We start from the raw sequence: 17,478 nt of genomic DNA on the forward strand, positions 1-17,478 counted from the left end.
GACAGCAGGACATAATGACTGGTGTTGAGAGGACAGGACATAATGACTGGTGTATTGAGAGGACAGTGGACAGCAGGACATAATGACTGGTGCGTTGAGAGGACAGTGGACAGCAGGACATAATGACTGGTGTATTGAGAGGACAGTGGACAGCAGGACATAATGACTGGTGTGTTGAGAGGACAGCAGGACATAATGACTGGTGTGTTGAGAGGACAGTGGACAGCAGGACATAATGACTGGTGTGTTGAGAGGACAGTGGACAGCAGGACATAATGCCTGGTGTGTTGAGAGGACAGTGGACAGCAGGACATAATGACTGGTGTGTTGAGAGGACAGTGGACAGCAGGACATAATGACTGGTGTGTTGAGAGGACAGTGGACAGTAGGACATAATGACTGGTGTGTTGAGAGGACAGTGGACAGCAGGACATAATGCCTGGTGTGTTGAGAGGACAGTGGACAGCAGGACATAATGACTGGTGTGTTGAGAGGACAGTGGACAGCAGGACATAATGACTGGTGTGTTGAGAGGACAGAGGACAGTGGACATAATGACTGGTGTTGAGAGGACAGTGGACAGCAGGACATAATGACTGGTGTGTTGAGAGGACAGTGGACAGCAGGACATAATGACTGGTGTGTTGAGAGGACAGTGGACAGCAGGACATAATGACTGGTGTGTTGAGAGGACAGTGGACAGCAGGACATAATGACTGGTGTGTTGAGAGGACAGTGGACAGCAGGACATAATGACTGGTGTGTTGAGAGGACAGTGGACAGCAGGACATAATGACTGGTGTGTTGAGAGGACAGTGGACAGCAGGACATAATGACTGGTGTGTTGAGAGGACAGTGGACAGTAGGACATAATGACTGGTGTGTTGAGAGGACAGTGGACAGCAGGACATAATGCCTGGTGTGTTGAGAGGACAGTGGACAGCAGGACATAATGACTGGTGTGTTGAGAGGACAGTGGACAGCAGGACATACTAACTGGTGTGTTGAGAGGACAGTGGACAGCAGGACATAATGACTGGTGTGTTGAGAGGACAGTGGACAGCAGGACATAATGACTGGTGTGTTGAGAGGACAGTGGACAGCAAGACATAATAACTGGTGTGTTGAGAGGACAGTGGACAGCAGGACATAATGACTGGTGTGTTGAGAGGACAGTGGACAGCAGGACATAATGACTGGTGTGTTGAGAGGACAGTGGACAGCAGGACATAATGACTGGTGTTGAGAGGACAGGACATAATGACTGGTGTGTTGAGAGGACAGCAGGACATAATGACTGGTGTGTTGAGAGGACAGTGGACAGCAGGACATAATGACTGGTGTTGAGAGGACAGTGGACAGCAGGACATAATGACTGGTGTGTTGAGAGGACAGCAGGACATAATGACTGATGTGTTGAGAGGACAGTGGACAGCAGGACATAATGACTGGTGTGTTGAGAGGACAGTGGACAGTAGGACATAATGACTGGTGTTGAGAGGACAGTGGACAGCAGGACATAATGACTGGTGTGTTGAGAGGACAGTGGACAGCAGGACATAATGACTGGTGTGTTGAGAGGACAGTGGACAGCAGGACATAATGACTGGTGTGTTGAGAGGACAGTGGACAGCAGGACATAATGACTGGTGTTGAGAGGACAGTGGACAGCAGGACATAATGACTGGTGTTGAGAGGACAGTGGACAGCAGGACATAATGACTGGTGTTGAGAGGACAGTAGGACATAATGACTGGTGTTGAGAGGACAGCAGGACATAATGACTGGTGTTGAGAGGACAGCAGGACATAATGACTGGTGTTGAGAGGACAGCAGGACATAATGACTGGTGTTGAGAGGACAGCAGGACATAATGACTGGTGTGTTGAGAGGACAGTGGACAGCAGGACATAATGCCTGGTGTGTTGAGAGGACAGTGGACAGCAGGACATAATGACTGGTGTGTTGAGAGGACAGTGGACAGCAGGACATAATGACTGGTGTGTTGAGAGGACAGAGGACAGTGGACATAATGACTGGTGTTGAGAGGACAGTGGACAGCAGGACATAATGACTGGTGTGTTGAGAGTACAGTGGACAGCAGGACATAATGACTGGTGTGTTGAGAGGACAGTGGACAGCAGGACATAATGACTGGTGTGTTGAGAGGACAGTGGACAGCAGGACATAATGACTGGTGTGTTGAGAGGACAGTGGACAGCAGGACATAATGACTGGTGTGTTGAGAGGACAGTGGACAGCAGGACATAATGACTGGTGTGTTGAGAGGACAGTGGACAGCAGGACATAATGACTGGTGTGTTGAGAGGACAGTGGACAGTAGGACATAATGACTGGTGTGTTGAGAGGACAGTGGACAGCAGGACATAATGCCTGGTGTGTTGAGAGGACAGTGGACAGCAGGACATAATGACTGGTGTGTTGAGAAGACAGTGGACAGCAGGACATACTAACTGGTGTGTTGAGAGGACAGTGGACAGCAGGACATAATGACTGGTGTGTTGAGAGGACAGTGGACAGCAGGACATAATGACTGGTGTGTTGAGAGGACAGTGGACAGCAGGACATAATAACTGGTGTGTTGAGAGGACAGTGGACAGCAGGACATAATGACTGGTGTGTTGAGAGGACAGTGGACAGCAGGACATAATGACTGGTGTGTTGAGAGGACAGTGGACAGCAGGACATAATGACTGGTGTTGAGAGGACAGGACATAATGACTGGTGTGTTGAGAGGACAGCAGGACATAATGACTGGTGTGTTGAGAGGACAGTGGACAGCAGGACATAATGACTGGTGTTGAGAGGACAGTGGACAGCAGGACATAATGACTGGTGTGTTGAGAGGGCAGCAGGACATAATGACTGATGTGTTGAGAGGACAGTGGACAGCAGGACATAATGACTGGTGTGTTGAGAGGACAGTGGACAGTAGGACATAATGACTGGTGTTGAGAGGACAGTGGACAGCAGGACATAATGACTGGTGTGTTGAGAGGACAGTGGACAGCAGGACATAATGACTGGTGTGTTGAGAGGACAGTGGACAGCAGGACATAATGACTGGTGTGTTGAGAGGACAGTGGACAGCAGGACATAATGACTGGTGTTGAGAGGACAGTGGACAGCAGGACATAATGACTGGTGTTGAGAGGACAGTGGACAGCAGGACATAATGACTGGTGTTGAGAGGACAGTAGGACATAATGACTGGTGTTGAGAGGACAGCAGGACATAATGACTGGTGTTGAGAGGACAGCAGGACATAATGACTGGTGTTGAGAGGACAGCAGGACATAATGACTGGTGTTGAGAGGACAGTAGGACATAATGACTGGTGTTGAGAGGACAGCAGGACATAATGACTGGTGTTGAGAGGACAGCAGGACATAATGACTGGTGTGTTGAGAGGACAGCAGGACATAATGACTGGTGTGTTGAGAGGACAGTGGACAGCAGGACATAATGACTGGTGTTGAGAGGACAGTGGACAGCAGGACATAATGACTGGTGTGTTGAGAGGACAGTGGACAGCAGGACATAATGACTGGTGTGTTGAGAGGACAGTGGACAGCAGGACATAATGACTGGTGTTGAGAGGACAGCAGGACATAATGACTGGTGTGTTGAGAGGACAGTGGACAGCAGGACATAATGACTGGTGTGTTGAGAGGACAGCAGGACATAATGACTGGTGTGTTGAGAGGACAGTGGACAGCAGGACATAATGCCTGGTGTGTTGAGAGGACAGTGGACAGCAGGACATAATGACTGGTGTGTTGAGAGGACAGTGGACAGCAGGACATAATGACTGGTGTGTTGAGAGGACAGTGGACAGCAGGACATAATGACTGGTGCTGAGAGGACAGCAGGACATAATGACTGGTGTATTGAGAGGACAGTGGACAGCAGGACATAATGACTGGTGTGTTGAGAGGACAGTGGACAGCAGGACATAATGACTGGTGTTGAGAGGACAGTGGACAGCAGGACATAATGACTGGTGTGTTGAGAGGACAGTGGACAGCAGGACATAATGACTGGTGTTGAGAGGACAGTGGACAGCAGGACATAATGTCTGGTGTGTTGAGAGGACAGTGGACAGCAGGACATAATGACTGGTGTGTTGAGAGGACAGTGGACAGCAGGACATAATGTCTGGTGTATTGAGAGGACAGTGGACAGCAGGACATAATGACTGGTGTGTTGAGAGGACAGTGGACAGCAGGACATAATGACTGGTGTTGAGAGGACAGTGGACAGCAGGACATAATGACTGGTGTTTACAGTAAGTGGTTCAACAGGTTGTCTGTTGTCTGTTCTGTGGGTGTGACCTGGTGAAGCCTGTTTAACTGTCAGACAACATATGGAAAGTAGCACACAGCCACATCACTGGGGCTCTATAAAATACTCTCTCTCCACTCCTCTCCCTGTTCTGTCTGTCTGTCTGTCTGTCTGTCTGTCTGTCTGTCTGTCTGTCTGTGTCTCTGTCTGTCTGTCTGTCTGTCTGTCTGCCTGCCTGCCTGCCTGCCTGCCTGCCTGCCTGCCTGCCTGTCTGTCTGTCTGTCTGTCTGTCTGTCTGTCTGTCAACATATGGAAAGTAGCACACAGCCACATCACTGGGGCTCTATAAAATACTCTCTCTCCACTCCTCTCCCTGTTCTGTCTGTCTGTCTGTCTGTCTGTCTGTCTGTCTGTCTGTCTGTCTGTCTGTCTGTCTGTCTGTCTGTGTCTCTGTCTGTCTGTCTGTCTGCCTGCCTGCCTGCCTGCCTGCCTGCCTGTCTGTCTGTCTGTCTGTCTGTCAACATATGGAAAGTAGCACACAGCCACATCACTGGGGCTCTATAAAATACTCTCTCTCCACTCCTCTCCCTGTTCTGTCTGTCTGTCTGTCTGTCTGTCTGTCTGTCTGTCTGTCTGTCTGTCTGTCTGTCTGTCTGTGTCTCTGTCTGTCTGTCTGTCTGTCTGTCTGCCTGCCTGCCTGCCTGTCTGTCTGCCTGCCTGCCTGCCTGTCTGACTGCCTGCCTGTCTGTCTGTCTGTCTGTCTGCCTGCCTGTCTGTCTGCCTGTCTGTCTGTCTGTCTGTCTGTCTGTCTGTCTGTCTGCCTGCCTGCCTGCCTGTCTGACTGCCTGTCTGTCTGTCTGTCTGTCTGTCTGTCTGTCTGTCTGTCTGTCTGTCTGTTTGTCTTTCTTGTCTGGTGCTGCTCAACCAGTCTGTGACCGTGGTCGGTGCTGCTCAACCAGCCTGTGACCGCGGTCGGTGCTGCTCAACCAGTCTGTGACCTCGGTCGGTGCTGCTCAACCAGTCTGCTACACCAACATTAGTTTCCGTTCGTACAAAGTGTTTCGGGGAAATTGCCACGGTTTCGATTTACTCCGCGGTAAACGATGACATCATTCATTTCTTTTGTACGCAATGTCAAATAGCTACATCGACGTTAATCTGTTTTTGTTTTTTCAAAAGGACTAAGTTGTTTGCGATTACTAAACCAATCAGAGGGCCAACATTTCTTGAATGACTTTGGTCGCAAGAAGGACTAAGGGGTACCTACGACATCATCTTTCAGGAAGCAGGAATGAGGTGACCAATAATGGTTGAGATCAGCTGTGTGGGAGGAGTTTTAACTGCACATTGATGAGTTAATGAGACAGCAGCTGTGTGGGGGGGGGGGGGGGGGGGATTTAGCTGCATAGTGATGAGTTAATGAGAGAGCAGCTGTGTGGGGGGGGGAATTTAGCTGCATAGTGATGAGTTAACGAGACAGCAGCTGTGTGGGGGGGGGGATTTAGCTGCATATTGATGAGTTAACGAGACAGACAGCTGTGTGGGGGGTGAATTTAGCTGCATATTGATGAGTTAACGAGACAGCAGCTGTGTGTGGGGGGGGGGATTTAGCTGCATATTGATGAGTTAACGAGACAGCAGCTGTGTGGGGGGGGGGGGGGGGGAATTTAGCTGCATATTGATGAGTTAACGAGACAGCAGCTGTGTGTGGGGGGGGGGGGGATTTAGCTGCATATTGATGAGTTAACGAGACAGCAGCTGTGTGTGGGGGGAATTTAGCTGCATATTGATGAGTTAACGAGACAGCAGCTGTGTGTGGGGGGAATTTAGCTGCATAGTGATGAGTTAACGAGACAGCAGCTGTGTGTGGGGGGAATTTAGCTGCATATTGATGAGTTAACGAGATAGCAGCTGTGTGTGGGGGGGAATTTAGCTGCATAGTGATGAGTTAACGAGATAGCAGCTGTGGGGGGGGGGTATTTAGCTGCATATTGATGAGTTAACGAGACACCAGCTGTGGGGGGGGAATTTAGCTGCATAGTGATGAGTTAACGAGACAGCAGCTGTGTGTGGGGGGAATTTAGCTGCATAGTGATGAGTTAACGAGACAGCAGCTGTGTGGGGGGGGGAATTTAGCTGCATAGTGATGAGTTAACGAGACAGCCAGCTGTGTGTGGGGGGAATTTAGCTGCATAGTGATGAGTTAACGAGACAGCAGCTGTGTGTGGGGGGGGAATTTAGCTGCATATTGATGAGTTAACGAGACAGCAGCTGTGTGTAGGGGGAATTTAGCTGCATAGTGATGAGTTAACGAGACAGCAGCTGTGTGTAGGGGGAATTTAGCTGCATAGTGATGAGTTAACGAGACAGCAGCTGTGTGTGGGGAATTTAGCTGCATATTGATGAGTTAACGAGACAGCAGCTGTGTGTAGGGGGAATTTAGCTGCATAGTGATGAGTTAACGAGACAGCAGCTGTGTGTGGGGGGGGAATTTAGCTGCATAGTGGTGAGTTAACGAGACAGACAGCTGTGTGTGAGGGGAATTTAGCTGCATAGTGGTGAGTTAACGAGACAGCAGCTGTGTGGGGGGGGAATTTAGCTGCATAGTGATGAGTTAACGAGACAGCAGCTGTGTGGGGGGGGAATTTAGCTGCATAGTGATGAGTTAACGAGACAGCAGCTGTGTGGGGGGGGAATTTAGCTGCATAGTGATGAGTTAACGAGACAGCAGCTGTGTGTGGGGGGAATTTAGCTGCATATTGATGAGGTAACGAGACAGCAGCTGTGTGGGTGGGAAATTAGCTGCATAGTGATGAGTTAACGAGACAGCAGCTGTGGGGGGGGTGAATTTAGCTGCATATTGATGAGTTAACGAGACAGCAGCTGTGTGGGGGGGGATTTAGCTGCATATTGATGAGTTAACGAGACAGCAGCTGTGTGTAGGGGGAATTTAGCTGCATATTGATGAGTTAACGAGACAGCAGCTGTGTGTGGGGGGGGGGGGGGAATTTAGCTGCATAGTGATGAGTTACCGAGAGAGCAGCTGTGTGTGGGGGGAATTTAGCTGCATATTGATGAATTAACGAGACAGACAGCTGTGTGTGGGGGGAATTTAGCTGCATAGTGATGAGTTAACGAGACAGCAGCTGTGTGTGGGGGGAATTTAGCTGCATAGTGATGAGTTAACGAGACAGCAGCTGTGTGTGGGGGGGAATTTAGCTGCATAGTGATGAGTTAACGAGACAGCCAGCTGTGTGTGTGGGGGGGAATTTAGCTGCATAGTGATGAGTTAACGAGACAGCCAGCTGTGTGTGGGGGGAATTTAGCTGCATAGTGATGAGTTAACGAGACAGCAGCTGTGTGTGGGGGGGAATTTAGCTGCATAGTGATGAGTTAACGAGACAGCAGCTGTGTGGGGGGGAAATTTAGCTGCATAGTGATGAGTTAACGAGACAGCAGCTGTGTGGGGGGGGAATTTAGCTGCATAGTGATGAGTTAACGAGACAGCAGCTGTGTGGGGGGGGGATTTAGCTGCATATTGATGAGTTAACGAGACAGCAGCTGTGTGTGGGGGGGAATTTACCTGCATATTGATGAGTTAACGAGACGGCAGCTGTGTGTGGGGGGAATTTAGCTGCATATTGATGAGTTAACGAGACAGCTGCTGTGTGTGGGGGGAATTTAGCTGCATAGTGATGAGTTAACGAGACAGCAGCTGTGTGTGGGGGGGGGAATTTAGCTGCATAGTGATGAGTTAACGAGACAGCAGCTGTGTGTGGGGGGGGGGAATTTAGCTGCATAGTGATGAGTTAACGAGACAGACAGCTGTGTGTGGGGGTAAAATTTATCTGCATATTGATGAGTTAACGAGACAGCAGCTGTGTGGGGGGGGATTTAGCTGCATATTGATGAGTTAACGAGACAGCAGCTGTGTGTAGGGGGAATTTAGCTGCATATTGATGAGTTAACGAGACAGCAGCTGTGTGTGGGGGGGGGGGAATTTAGCTGCATAGTGATGAGTTACCGAGAGAGCAGCTGTGTGTGGGGGGAATTTAGCTGCATATTGATGAATTAACGAGACAGACAGCTGTGTGTGGGGGGAATTTAGCTGCATAGTGATGAGTTAACGAGACAGCAGCTGTGTGTGGGGGGAATTTAGCTGCATAGTGATGAGTTAACGAGACAGCAGCTGTGTGTGGGGGGGAATTTAGCTGCATAGTGATGAGTTAACGAGACAGCCAGCTGTTTGTGTGGGGGGGAATTTAGCTGCATAGTGATGAGTTAACGAGACAGCCAGCTGTGTGTGGGGGGAATTTAGCTGCATAGTGATGAGTTAACGAGACAGCAGCTGTGTGTGGGGGGGAATTTAGCTGCATAGTGATGAGTTAACGAGACAGCAGCTGTGTGGGGGGGAAATTTAGCTGCATAGTGATGAGTTAACGAGACAGCAGCTGTGTGGGGGGGGAATTTAGCTGCATAGTGATGAGTTAACGAGACAGCAGCTGTGTGGGGGGGGGGGAATTTAGCTGCATATTGATGAGTTAACGAGACAGCAGCTGTGTGTGGGGGGGAATTTACCTGCATATTGATGAGTTAACGAGACGGCAGCTGTGTGTGGGGGGAATTTAGCTGCATATTGATGAGTTAACGAGACAGCTGCTGTGTGTGGGGGGAATTTAGCTGCATAGTGATGAGTTAACGAGACAGCAGCTGTGTGTGGGGGGGGGAATTTAGCTGCATAGTGATGAGTTAACGAGACAGCAGCTGTGTGTGGGGGGGGGAATTTAGCTGCATAGTGATGAGTTAACGAGACAGACAGCTGTGTGTGGGGGGGGAATTTATCTGCATATTGATGAGTTAACGAGACAGCAGCTGTGTGTGGGGGGGGAATTTAGCTGCATAGTGATGAGTTAACGAGACAGCAGCTGTGTGGGGGGGGGGGAATTTAGCTGCATATTGATGAGTTAACGAGACAGCAGCTGTGTGGGGGGGGAAATTAGCTGCATATTGATGAGTTAACGAGACAGCCAGCTGTGTGTGGGGGGAATTTAGCTGCATATTGATGAGTTAACGAGACAGCAGCTGTGTGTGGGGGGGGGGGGGGGGGGGGATTTAGCTGCATATTGATGAGTTAACGAGACAGCAGCTGTGTGTGGGGGGGAATTTAGCTGCATAGTGATGAGTTAACGAGACAGCAGCTGTGTGTGTGGGGGGAATTTAGCTGCATATTGAAGAGTTAACGACACAGCCAGCTGTGTGTGGGGGGGATTTAGCTGCATATTGATGAGTTAACGAGACAGCAGCTGTGTGTGTGGGGGGAATTTAGCTGCATATTGATGAGTTAACGAGACAGACAGCTGTGTGTGGGGTGAATTTAGCTGCATAGTGATGAGTTAACGAGACAGACAGCTGTGTGTGGGGTGAATTTAGCTGCATAGTGATGAGTTAACGAGACAGCCAGCTGTGTGTAGGGGGGGGGGGAATTTAGCTGCATAGTGGTGAGTTAACGAGACAGACAGCTGTGTGTGAGAGTGAATTTAGCTGCATAGTGGTGAGTTAACGAGACAAACAGCTGTGTGTGAGAGTGAATTTAGCTGCATAGTGGTGAGTTAACGAGACAGACAGCTGTGTGTGGGGGGGAATTTAGCTGCATATTAGTGAGTTAACGAGACAGACAGCTGTGTGGGGGTGAATTTAGCTGCATATTGATGAGTTAACGAGACAGCAGCTGTGTGGGGGGGGGGGGATTTAGCTGCATAGTGGTGAGTTAACGAGACAGCAGCTGTGTGTAGGGGGAATTTAGCTGCATAGTGATGAGTTAACGAGACAGCAGCTGTGTGTGGGGGGGGAATTTAGCTGCATAGTGGTGAGTTAACGAGACAGACAGCTGTGTGTGAGGGGAATTTAGCTGCATAGTGGTGAGTTAACGAGACAGCAGCTGTGTGGGGGGGGAATTTAGCTGCATAGTGATGAGTTAACGAGACAGCAGCTGTGTGGGGGGGGAATTTAGCTGCATAGTGATGAGTTAACGAGACAGCAGCTGTGTGGGGGGGGAATTTAGCTGCATAGTGATGAGTTAACGAGACAGCAGCTGTGTGTGGGGGGAATTTAGCTGCATATTGATGAGGTAACGAGACAGCAGCTGTGTGGGTGGGAAATTAGCTGCATAGTGATGAGTTAACGAGACAGCAGCTGTGGGGGGGGGTGAATTTAGCTGCATATTGATGAGTTAACGAGACAGCAGCTGTGTGGGGGGGGATTTAGCTGCATATTGATGAGTTAACGAGACAGCAGCTGTGTGTAGGGGGAATTTAGCTGCATATTGATGAGTTAACGAGACAGCAGCTGTGTGTGGGGGGGGGGGGGAATTTAGCTGCATAGTGATGAGTTACCGAGAGAGCAGCTGTGTGTGGGGGTAATTTAGCTGCATATTGATGAATTAACGAGACAGACAGCTGTGTGTGGGGGGAATTTAGCTGCATAGTGATGAGTTAACGAGACAGCAGCTGTGTGTGGGGGGAATTTAGCTGCATAGTGATGAGTTAACGAGACAGCAGCTGTGTGTGGGGGGGAATTTAGCTGCATAGTGATGAGTTAACGAGACAGCCAGCTGTGTGTGTGGGGGGGAATTTAGCTGCATAGTGATGAGTTAACGAGACAGCCAGCTGTGTGTGGGGGGAATTTAGCTGCATAGTGATGAGTTAACGAGACAGCAGCTGTGTGTGGGGGGGAATTTAGCTGCATAGTGATGAGTTAACGAGACAGCAGCTGTGTGGGGGGGGAAATTTAGCTGCATAGTGATGAGTTAACGAGACAGCAGCTGTGTGGGGGGGGAATTTAGCTGCATAGTGATGAGTTAACGAGACAGCAGCTGTGTGGGGGGGGGGATTTAGCTGCATATTGATGAGTTAACGAGACAGCAGCTGTGTGTGGGGGGGAATTTACCTGCATATTGATGAGTTAACGAGACGGCAGCTGTGTGTGGGGGGAATTTAGCTGCATATTGATGAGTTAACGAGACAGCTGCTGTGTGTGGGGGGAATTTAGCTGCATAGTGATGAGTTAACGAGACAGCAGCTGTGTGTGGGGGGGGGAATTTAGCTGCATAGTGATGAGTTAACGAGACAGCAGCTGTGTGTGGGGGGGGGGAATTTAGCTGCATAGTGATGAGTTAACGAGACAGACAGCTGTGTGTGGGGGGGGAATTTATCTGCATATTGATGAGTTAACGAGACAGCAGCTGTGTGGGGGGGGATTTAGCTGCATATTGATGAGTTAACGAGACAGCAGCTGTGTGTAGGGGGAATTTAGCTGCATATTGATGAGTTAACGAGACAGCAGCTGTGTGTGGGGGGGGGGGGGAATTTAGCTGCATAGTGATGAGTTACCGAGAGAGCAGCTGTGTGTGGGGGGAATTTAGCTGCATATTGATGAATTAACGAGACAGACAGCTGTGTGGGGGGGGAATTTAGCTGCATAGTGATGAGTTAACGAGACAGCAGCTGTGTGTGGGGGGAATTTAGCTGCATAGTGATGAGTTAACGAGACAGCAGCTGTGTGTGGGGGGGAATTTAGCTGCATAGTGATGAGTTAACGAGACAGCCAGCTGTGTGTGTGGGGGGGAATTTAGCTGCATAGTGATGAGTTAACGAGACAGCCAGCTGTGTGTGGGGGGAATTTAGCTGCATAGTGATGAGTTAACGAGACAGCAGCTGTGTGTGGGGGGGAATTTAGCTGCATAGTGATGAGTTAACGAGACAGCAGCTGTGTGGGGGGGAAATTTAGCTGCATAGTGATGAGTTAACGAGACAGCAGCTGTGTGGGGGGGGAATTTAGCTGCATAGTGATGAGTTAACGAGACAGCAGCTGTGTGGGGGGGGGGAATTTAGCTGCATATTGATGAGTTAACGAGACAGCAGCTGTGTGTGGGGGGGAATTTACCTGCATATTGATGAGTTAACGAGACGGCAGCTGTGTGTGGGGGGAATTTAGCTGCATATTGATGAGTTAACGAGACAGCTGCTGTGTGTGGGGGGAATTTAGCTGCATAGTGATGAGTTAACGAGACAGCAGCTGTGTGTGGGGGGGGGAATTTAGCTGCATAGTGATGAGTTAACGAGACAGCAGCTGTGTGTGGGGGGGGGAATTTAGCTGCATAGTGATGAGTTAACGAGACAGACAGCTGTGTGTGGGGGGGGAATTTATCTGCATATTGATGAGTTAACGAGACAGCAGCTGTGTGTGGGGGGGAATTTAGCTGCATAGTGATGAGTTAACGAGACAGCAGCTGTGTGGGGGGGGGGAATTTAGCTGCATATTGATGAGTTAACGAGACAGCAGCTGTGTGGGGGGGGAAATTAGCTGCATATTGATGAGTTAACGAGACAGCCAGCTGTGTGTGGGGGGAATTTAGCTGCATATTGATGAGTTAACGAGACAGCAGCTGTGTGTGGGGGGGGGGGGGGGGGGGGGATTTAGCTGCATATTGATGAGTTAACGAGACAGCAGCTGTGTGTGGGGGGGAATTTAGCTGCATAGTGATGAGTTAACGAGACAGCAGCTGTGTGTGTGGGGGGAATTTAGCTGCATATTGAAGAGTTAACGACACAGCCAGCTGTGTGTGGGGGGGATTTAGCTGCATATTGATGAGTTAACGAGACAGCAGCTGTGTGTGTGGGGGGAATTTAGCTGCATATTGATGAGTTAACGAGACAGACAGCTGTGTGTGGGGTGAATTTAGCTGCATAGTGATGAGTTAACGAGACAGACAGCTGTGTGTGGGGTGAATTTAGCTGCATAGTGATGAGTTAACGAGACAGCCAGCTGTGTGTAGGGGGGGGGGGGAATTTAGCTGCATAGTGGTGAGTTAACGAGACAGACAGCTGTGTGTGAGAGTGAATTTAGCTGCATAGTGGTGAGTTAACGAGACAAACAGCTGTGTGTGAGAGTGAATTTAGCTGCATAGTGGTGAGTTAACGAGACAGACAGCTGTGTGTGGGGGGGAATTTAGCTGCATATTAGTGAGTTAACGAGACAGACAGCTGTGTGGGGGTGAATTTAGCTGCATATTGATGAGTTAACGAGACAGCAGCTGTGTGGGGGGGGGGGATTTAGCTGCATAGTGGTGAGTTAACGAGACAGCAGCTGTGTGGGGGGGGGAATTTAGCTGCATATTGATGAGTAAACGAGACAGACAGCTGTGTGTGGGGGGAATTTAGCTGCATATTGATGAGTTAACGAGACATTAGCTGTGTGTGGGGGGGGGAATTTAGCTGCATAGTGATGAGTTAACGAGACAGCAGCTGTGTGGGGGGGGGGATTTAGCTGCATATTGATGAGTTAACGAGACAGACAGCTGTGTGTGGGGTGAATTTAGCTGCATAGTGATGAGTTAACGAGACAGCCAGCTGTGTGTAGGGGGGGGGGAATTTAGCTGCATAGTGGTGAGTTAACGAGACAGACAACTGTGTGTGAGAGTGAATTTAGCTGCATAGTGGTGAGTTAACGAGACAAACAGCTGTGTGTGAGAGTGAATTTAGCTGCATAGTGGTGAGTTAACGAGACAGACAGCTGTGTGTGGGGGGGAATTTAGCTGCATATTAGTGAGTTAACGAGACAGACAGCTGTGTGGGGGTGAATTTAGCTGCATATTGATGAGTTAACGAGACAGACAGCTGTGTGTGAGGGGGGGAATTTAGCTGCATAGTGGTGAGTTAACGAGACAGACAGCTGTGTGTGGGGGGGAATTTAGCTGCATATTAGTGAGTTAACGAGACAGACAGCTGTGTGGGGGTGAATTTAGCTGCATATTGATGAGTTAACGAGACAGACAGCTGTGTGTGAGGGGGGGAATTTAGCTGCATAGTGGTGAGTTAACGAGACAGACAGCTGTGTGTGGGGGGGAATTTAGCTGCATATTAGTGAGTTAACGAGACAGACAGCTGTGTGGGGGTGAATTTAGCTGCATAGTGGTGAGTTAACGAGACAGACAGCTAGCGATTATCTAGTGCCATCGACGTTTGCAAATGGCCCCATCTGTTTGATTTGATTCTATTCCAATAGGCTGCATTCTGTAGGCTACCCGTTCAATCGGCACACAGTGACAGGTGTGAAAACCCCCCCATAGATAGACTACTGTGTTATCCTGGCTGAGTTGATGAGCTGATTTGGGGCCGTCTGTTGATTGGTAGATGTAGGCCTACAGGAGCACAATAAAACGTTCCTCTAATGAGCTCCTACAAAAGATTTTAATGAGGAACTTTGCCTTCAAATGCTTCTGGGAAAGAGGATCCAGAACTACTGCGTCTCATTATCCCTCTGTGGTGTAAAACCCCCCAAGCACCAGGACTACTACAGCTCATTATCCCTCTGTGGTGTAAAAACCCCCAAGCACCAGGACTACTACAGCTCATTATGCCTCTGTGGTGTAAAAACCCCCAAACACCAGGACTACTACAGCTCATTATCCCTCTGTGGTGTAAAAAAAACCAAGCACCAGGACTACTACAGCTCATTATCCCTCTGTGGTGTAAAAACCCCCAAGCACCAGGACTACTACAGCTCATTATCACTCTGTGGTGTAAAACCCCCCAAGCACTAGGACTACTACAGCTCATTATCACTCTGTGGTGTAAAACCTCCAAGCACCAGGACTACTACAGCTCATTATCCCTCTGTGGTGTAAAAACCCCCAAGCACCAGGACTACTACAGCTCATTATCCCTCTGTGGTGTAAACCCCCCCAAGCACCAGGACTATTACAGCTCATTATCCCTCTGTGGTGTAAAACCCCCAAGCACCAGGACTACTACAGCTCATTATCCCTCTGTTGTGTAAAAAAAAACAAGCCCCAGGACTACTGCGTCTCATTATCACTTTGTGGTGTAAAACCCCCAAGCACCAGGACTACTACAGCTCATTATCCCTCTGTGGTGTAAAAAACCCCAAGCACCAGGACTACTACAGCTCATTATCCCTCTGTGGTGTAAAACCCCCAAGCCCCAGGACTACTGCGTCTCATTATCCCTCTGTGGTGTAAAACCCCCAAGCCCCAGGACTACTGCGTCTCATTATCCCTCTGTGGTGTAAAACCCCCAAGCACCAGGACTACTACAGCTCATTATCCCTCTGTGGTGTAAACCCCCCCAAGCACCAGGACTATTACAGCTCATTATCCCTCTGTGGTGTAAAACCCCCAAGCACCAGGACTACTACAGCTCATTATGCCTCTGTTGTGTAAAAAAAAACAAGCCCCAGGACTACTGCGTCTCATTATCACTTTGTGGTGTAAAACCCCCAAGCACCAGGACTACTACAGCTCATTATCCCTCTGTGGTGTAAAAAACCCCAAGCACCAGGACTACTACAGCTCATTATCCCTCTGTGGTGTAAAACCCCCAAGCCCCAGGACTACTGCGTCTCATTATCCCTCTGTGGTGTAAAACCCCCAAGCCCCAGGACTACTGCGTCTCATTATCCCTCTGTGGTGTAAAACCCCCAAGCACCAGGACTACTACAGCTCATTATCCCTCTGTGGTGTAAAAACCCCCAAGCACCAGGACTACTACAGCTCATTATCACTCTGTGGTGTAAAACCCCCCAAGCACTAGGACTACTACAGCTCATTATGCCTCTGTGGTGTAAAAACCCCCAAACACCAGGACTACTACAGCTCATTATCCCTCTGTGGTGTAAAAAAAACCAAGCACCAGGACTACTACAGCTCATTATCCCTCTGTGGTGTAAAAACCCCCAAGCACCAGGACTACTACAGCTCATTATCACTCTGTGGTGTAAAACCCCCCAAGCACTAGGACTACTACAGCTCATTATCACTCTGTGGTGTAAAACCTCCAAGCACCAGGACTACTACAGCTCATTATCCCTCTGTGGTGTAAAAACCCCCAAGCACCAGGACTACTACAGCTCATTATCCCTCTGTGGTGTAAACCCCCCCAAGCACCAGGACTATTACAGCTCATTATCCCTCTGTGGTGTAAAACCCCCAAGCACCAGGACTACTACAGCTCAATATCCCTCTGTTGTGTAAAAAAAACCAAGCCCCAGGACTACTGCGTCTCATTATCACTTTGTGGTGTAAAACCCCCAAGCACCAGGACTACTACAGCTCATTATCCCTCTGTGGTGTAAAAAACCCCAAGCACCAGGACTACTACAGCTCATTATCCCTCTGTGGTGTAAAACCCCCAAGCCCCAGGACTACTGCGTCTCATTATCCCTCTGTGGTGTAAAACCCCCAAGCCCCAGGACTACTGCGTCTCATTATCCCTCTGTGGTGTAAAACCCCCAAGCACCAGGACTACTACAGCTCATTATCCCTCTGTGGTGTAAAAACCCCCAAGCACCAGGACTACTACAGCTCATTATCACTCTGTGGTGTAAAACCCCCCAAGCACTAGGACTACTACAGCTCATTATCACTCTGTGGTGTAAAACCTCCAAGCACCAGGACTACTACAGCTCATTATCCCTCTGTGGTGTAAAAACCCCCAAGCACCAGGACTACTACAGCTCATTATCCCTCTGTGGTGTAAACCCCCCCAAGCACCAGGACTATTACAGCTCATTATCCCTCTGTGGTGTAAAACCCCCAAGCACCAGGACTACTACAGCTCATTATCCCTCTGTTGTGTAAAAAAAACCAAGCCCCAGGACTACTGCATCTCATTATCACTTCATGGTGTAAAACCCCCAAGCACCAGGACTACTACAGCTCATTATCCCTCTGTGGTATAAACCCCCCAAGCCCCAGGACTACTGCGTCTCATTATCACTTTGTGGTGTAAAACCCCCAAGCACCAGGACTACTACAGCTCATTATCCCTCTGTGGTGTAAAACCCCCAAGCACCAGGACAACTACAGCTCATTATCACTCTGTGGTGTAAAAACCCCAAGCACCAGAACTACTGCTGCTCATTATCCCTCTGTGGTGTAAAACCCCCAAGCACCAGGACTACTACAGCTCATTATCCCTCTGTGGTGTAAAAACCCCCAAGCACCAGGACAACTACAGCTCATTATCACTCTGTGATGTAAAACCCCCAAGCACCAGGACTACTACAACTCATTATCCCTCTGTGGTGTAAAACCCCCAAGCACCAGGACTACTACAGCTCATTATCACTCTGTGGTGTAAGACCCGCAAGCATCAG

At 49.3% G+C, this 17,478-nt stretch overlaps 1 protein-coding gene across 1 annotated transcript in view; it reads right to left on the reverse strand.

Moving 5' to 3' along the window:
- fam83ga (family with sequence similarity 83 member Ga) overlaps positions 1–17,478 on the reverse strand; it is a 39,011-nt gene that overhangs the window by 8,347 nt on the left and 13,186 nt on the right. The gene's annotated exons all lie outside the window — the stretch shown is intronic.

Source organism: Salvelinus fontinalis, chromosome 2, assembly GCF_029448725.1.
Source record: "Salvelinus fontinalis isolate EN_2023a chromosome 2, ASM2944872v1, whole genome shotgun sequence".
NCBI lineage: Eukaryota > Metazoa > Chordata > Actinopteri > Salmoniformes > Salmonidae > Salvelinus > Salvelinus fontinalis.